The 6,000-nt window shown below is 38.1% G+C and overlaps 1 long non-coding RNA gene across 2 annotated transcripts in view; it reads left to right on the top strand.

The window, feature by feature from the left end:
* The first annotated feature begins 1,142 nt into the window (after window positions 1-1,142).
* Window positions 1,143-6,000, top strand: part of LOC118526651 (uncharacterized) — a 69,487-nt gene continuing 64,629 nt past the window's right edge. For both annotated transcript variants that reach the window (XR_013446381.1, XR_004912713.2), the window contains exon 1: window positions 1,143-1,368. This is a non-coding gene — a long non-coding RNA (uncharacterized LOC118526651). The remainder of the gene's footprint in view (window positions 1,369-6,000) is intronic.

The raw sequence follows: 6,000 nt of genomic DNA, 5'->3' as shown, positions 1-6,000 counted from the left end.
AATGTGGGACTCAATCCCAGGACCCTGGGATCATGACCTGAGCTGAAGGCAGATGTTTAACCCACTGAGCCACCCAGGTGTCCCAATAATATTGTATTTTTAGCCTGTGGTTTCTGCACTTGCTCTCTTTCTTTTAATTGCATTAATTCTTCTATATATAAGATATCCCTGTGAAATAGTCATATGTTACTATTAATTTTTTCTGAAGGTGATTTCTTTATTGATGAGATCATAGCTTACCTCCTACAAATAGTGTTATGATGTCACATAGGATTCTGCAAAATCAAATAGAAGAAAAAAATGCCATATGGAGATTCCATGTTCATTTTAAAAACTACAAATATTAGTCTTTATATAGAAAGGTATTCAAAATTGTCAGTGAGAATCACTTCTTTAAAAAAAGGAAATTGATGTCAAGGGCTGGCCAAAAATTAGGTCTCTATTTGCAGCAAGCTCTTTCTTAAAATTAAAACATTTTCCACAGTCCTCAAGATCATTGGATTGGATTTTAAAGGGTATCTAACAGAGTTGTGCCCTTTGATGGAACAGTCCCTATCCCCTTACTGTTTTCACTGCTTCCATCGGGCCAAGTATTGAGTGTAGCGCTTCAGCGTCAGTGCATGAGGACACGTTCCACTCTTTTCCATCCCAAATGTATCAAAGAATTAAGAAAGATTCAGAATAGTTCACACTATAAAAATTGAGAAATCATGTATATGCTTTTAAAAACGCTTCGTTATTTTGCTTCCGCACATGTAGAATGTCTAAGTGCTGGGTATTTATGGTAAACAAAAGAGCAAGAAAAAACAATCTCTGTCCTCCTGAAAGGTAACATGCTACAGATGTCTGTTTTGTTTTAGCTCTTGTGACCCTTTACTTCTGAATTCTAGAGCGAAGGCTTCATTTATTTGACATAAGCAAGTTCCAAATCACAGTTTGCAGAGCTGGCTAACCTCCATTCTGCAGAGTTAAAATAATTGGAGAAACACGAGAAAGTTTCTGAAATAACAATTAAATTTGAATTGGAACTAGTGTGATTGAAGCAACTCCAGGTGCATGTTGGCTGACCCCCAGCAATCTGACTCCACATAACCTGGGAATTCCTTTCACCGTGGCGACTGGGTCCAGTGGCCTTTGGCAGTGTAAGTGAGGTGCCCGTGGCTTCTGGAAAATTGTGAAGAAATCCTGTTGGGATCATTTCAGTTCACCAGGGGACCCCAAAGGACCATGGCAAAGGATTATCTAAAACCAGAGAAATAATTCATCTCAAAAATCTCATTATTTTGGCGTGAAGCTTATTCATGAAGAGACCTCTGCCTGGCTCTGCAGTGGAAGTGGATGCAGAAGTTTCTAGATAGTTTTGAGGAGGTGAGTTGATTTTTCTCAATTAAAATTCTTCATTTCTCATGCAACTAATAATGAGGTTTCAGAAGTCAGCTCAATCACCTGATGGAATTGCACTAAGCCTTTTTTCCCTGCTCCTTAAAAGGTTCCTTTCATGTCTTTGGCTCTTCAGTGATAGAAAAGAATAGCAATAGCAGTTTTGCTTTTTTGGTAACTGAAAATGTAGAGCAAAACAGTAAACCTAAGAGTATTAATTTCTCTGAAAAAAAAAGAAACACAACAAAGAAGTTCCCTTATGCTTTCTTAATCCATTGTTTTTAATTGCTTTTAGGGATGAGAAAATTGAATGATATAAAAAGTAAAGGATAATTCCTCCATGGTTTCCCAAAATTTCTTAGTGAACATGCTAATGAAACTTCACATAAATAAAGTCAGAGCTTTAGCCATGCTGATGGGTCCCCCCTTCACTCCCCCCCAATCGTCCCATCTTCACTACTGCATCCCTCACTCTACTTAATCTTCAGAGGCTTTCTCTGGCCACCAGAGTCCACTAAACCATGGGCTGGAAATACTGGAAATGAATGTCCCTGAAAGCAGCCTCTAACTAATGACCCACTAGGGTAGCATACATCTCCCAGCTCCCTCGCCCCTCAGTGGGATAACCCCAATCAATGCACGTGTTCCACACAGTTCCAGTGAAGCTCCAGTTAATCCATAGCAATAACTTGTTTGATAACTAACACTTGACTGAGTGCTTTCTCTTTCCTTCACTACTCTCTCCCTATTCCTCCCATGGTTATAGGGATCACTTTCAAAATAAACTATTTACACTTGAATCTGTATCTAAGTGACTGCTCGTAGGAAGACCCTAACTAAGGCAAGGGCTGTGAGTACTCTGGGGGGCTGAAAAGGAACCACTGTGTTCAGTGTCTTGAATTTCTAAAGCAGGGTAAAAATATACCACTTCGTCTCACACAGAATTATGAGAACATGTAAGATGCTTTAAGCTTTTAAATAGTCGTATAAAAGACTACTTTCAAATGTAATTTAGTTCAAATATAATATAATATATATGTATATAGGTAGTGCATAGATTAGCCAAATGTTAAATATAGCCAAATTATAAAGAAAAGATATTAAGAGGATAATATAACGATTTGGTAGAACATTCTTATTTTAGACTCAGTGATGTTATATTAGAGTGCTCTGCCGTTGCTCTCATCTTTGCTGGTACTCTGCTTAGCCTGCCTTCCATTTTTACTCAATTATAGCTTGAACCATGAGACTTTTGTGCTAGAGAAGCATCCCTGTTATGGCTTTATTATATTTGAAAAGCAAAATAGCAAAGATTCACTTGACAATGTACTCAGTGTCACTGTTGGTTGGTCAAAATTATTTACTATGTACCATAGGTTGTCATTATTTTATTTAGATGGAAGTGTTTTGTCAACGCCGTGTTTTATTTATTTAACTTTAAAAAAGATGTTTCTTCATATGCTCTGAGGACGGATTCTTTTCTCTCTACCATTTTGGCAGTTGGGTAATATACATGTTTGCTTCATTCTCTCTTCTTCCTTCCTTCCTTGCTCCCTCCCTTCCTGCCTTTCCTCTGGCCTCCCCTTTTTCTTAACATGCAAGTGTAAACTTTTCTAGAAAGCTTTTTATTTTACCAATCACATTTTGACTTAGAAAGTTTAAAATTTTCTACGGTAATTTTTACACCTTATACCTTTGTTTTCAAAACACAGAAGAGAACCAATTCCAGGGAGGATTTATATATTTTAGTCTCTTAGTTTGGGATTTTTTTCTCAAGTCCTCAGTATTAGTGCTTCACGGTTTAGGTACTTGTTCCCAAGGCTGACTTTCGACTATCCATCAACCAGTGGCTGTACACAGCAAGCCTAGACTTCCTAGGCTGTCAGTGGAAGGAGGGAGAAAAATACAATTGATGAATTAATCATTTGGATAAGGAAATGAAATTTACAGAAATGTAGCAGAGCAAATCCTCTGACTACACAATCCGGTATAAATTGTGACTGCCTTCAGCTCAGGTCATGATCCCAGGGTCCTGGGATGGAGCCCCGCATTGGGCTCCCTGCTCGGTAGGAAGCCTGTTTCTCCCTCTCCCACTCCCCCTGCTTGTGTTCCTGCTCTCACTATCTCTCTCTGTCAAATAAATTTAAAAAATCTTTAAAAAAAAATAAATAAATTTACACACTTTATTGCATGTCTAATTTGTGTCATATAGTTTACATCTAACTATTGACGATAATGCCACAAAGTAGTTGGTATCCTCATCTCATCAATGAGGAAATTGATGCTCAAAGAAGTTTAATAACTTGCTAAAGTTTATCTGAGTAGTAACAGCATAGAAAAGAAGGCAGGCATATGCTCAAGTAAAAGATAACCTGATTGAATCAGTCAGCATGTTTAGTCCCAGCTACCTGATGATGATCTTGGGCCCATACATGAATGAACAAATGAACAAATAAATGAGCTAAGAGAATAGTCTCTCTCTGTTTTAAGAGAGACTAAGATGGAGCTGGTAACTCTGGTCATGTGACTAACAGTTATGGCAGGAAGAAAGGGCATTAGCCAGGAATATTGCTATTTTCTTTAAAGTCCTGGCATATTAGTGTCACAGTAGACCAGTGAGAATTATTTATCTCAATAGAAGACAAGAGATAGGGAAAAAAGAAAATAAAGCATACTCTTTTTCTCTCCTAGGCATCATTATAGAAAACCCCATGAGTTGGATTTAAACAGCTTTTACTTAGGGGAAACTCAAGTACCTGGGAAATAGAAGGACAAATTAGAGGAGAAGGTTTGTGCTACAGTCAAGGTGTATTTTCTGGATAAAAAGGATACTTGATATGTATAAGGGAAGCAAGGATTGTTTTGTTGGGAACCAATGGTCTAAGGACATCTGTTAAAGAACATTGGCCAGTACAATTATTCTACTTATTATCAGAGCACTTTTCAGATTGTCATAGTGCAAAAAGTCCTGAAAAAAATGTGACTAACTGTGGGGTTCCATATTTTTATTGGTCAACTCAGGCTGACAAATATTTAACTGCCATGCCTTTTCATGAACTGTTTAGCTTTCTTTGAAGCCAGGGTTTCATGGTTAGCTTGTGAGATGATAATGCCAGGTACAGAGCTATTGAAGCTTAGAAGAAAACCACTTTTGCTTCCTCAATGAGGTTTTTATGAATTTAAATAGATGCTCCTGGGCTTATCTAAGCAGTCCCAGTAGGTTCAGTATACCTACAAACAAGATGGTCTGTGATGAAACTCACCTGGAAGAGCTAAATTAACCTGGCAATTGGTGGGGGCAGATGCCTCCCTTGTCAGATGCAGTACCAAAAGCAATCACTCTCATAAAAGTAACCACTTTCCAGGAGTCCAGAGGTCAATGATGCAATCTGTGATGTCCCCATCCAGTGAGGGACAGTTGCGTTACCTTTGTCAGCCTAATTCTACTGTGAAATTCCAGTGACTTTTTTTTTTTTTTCAGCTATGGATCCGCTGGATCCAGCTTTATGGTTCCTAGGGAAATTCTCAGAGCTCACCAATGTCTCGCTTTCATTTTATAGTTTTATTAGGGCATAATTTCCCTATAATAACTTTACATATTTAAAATTTATAATCTGATGAACTTTGATATATGTATACATCCCTGAAACCATCATCAGAGCAAAGATAATGAATATATCCATTACCCTCAAAAGTTTCCCCCTGCCCTTTTGTAAGTCCTTCCTCCAACTCTGCTGCTCAGAAAAACGCTAGTCTGGTCCCCAGAAAAATGTTGGTCTGTGCAGAGGCTTCCACGGAGAATGGTCCTAGAGATCAAGAGGCAGCCTCAGGCTTTGTCTGATCTAGCTCGAAATTCATGCCACATCTCTTGTGCCACATCCTATTTATTAAGAAAGTCACTAATATCAGCTCAGAATCAAGAGGAGGGGAATTTGATTCCTCCTCTCAATGGAAAGAGTAGCAAAAAATTTTCCACCATCTTTAACTTACCATATTGAAATTGAAATGATTATAATAGCCTAAACTCCCCATTTTACAGATACAGGTACCAAAGCATGGAGTTTTGATGCGACATCAATTTTGAGTAAATACAATTTACTCTAAAACTCCAAATATCATGCTCAAGACTTCAGGAAAGATTTAAGTCAAAAACTTTGTTAGATACCTGACACATTGCTTTTGGCCTCTCTCCAATAAAAAAAAAAAACAACCTTCAGCAGTCTGCTTAGAGCTTCCCAGGACAAAGCCTTCCAGTTCCTATCTACTTCTCAAGAGGGCTAGGAAAAGAAAAACTCCAATCTTCAAGCTGTATGGGAAATTGTCACAGATGCCACAGAAAAGGATGTGATCATTGCAAACAGTCTGCATTTTATGTTGTCCGCCATGTTTTTCACCATTGCAATTTCATATTGCAAACCTTCCAGGGTATGACTGAGAAATGAGAGCAGCACTCCAAAACATCTGAAGAGGATTTAGATCATTAAAGTGTTGTCACAGATTGGCTTCTCAAGAAGCAGATGCTGACGTTCTAGAGATCTGGTGTAAAACAATGTGCATATAGTTAAGATTATTGTGCTGTCCACTTAAACATGGCTAAGGTGATAGATTTCATGTCATGTG

This window comes from Halichoerus grypus, chromosome 3 (assembly GCF_964656455.1).
Source record: "Halichoerus grypus chromosome 3, mHalGry1.hap1.1, whole genome shotgun sequence".
NCBI lineage: Eukaryota > Metazoa > Chordata > Mammalia > Carnivora > Phocidae > Halichoerus > Halichoerus grypus.
This window is presented reverse-complemented; position numbering and strand designations above follow the sequence as displayed.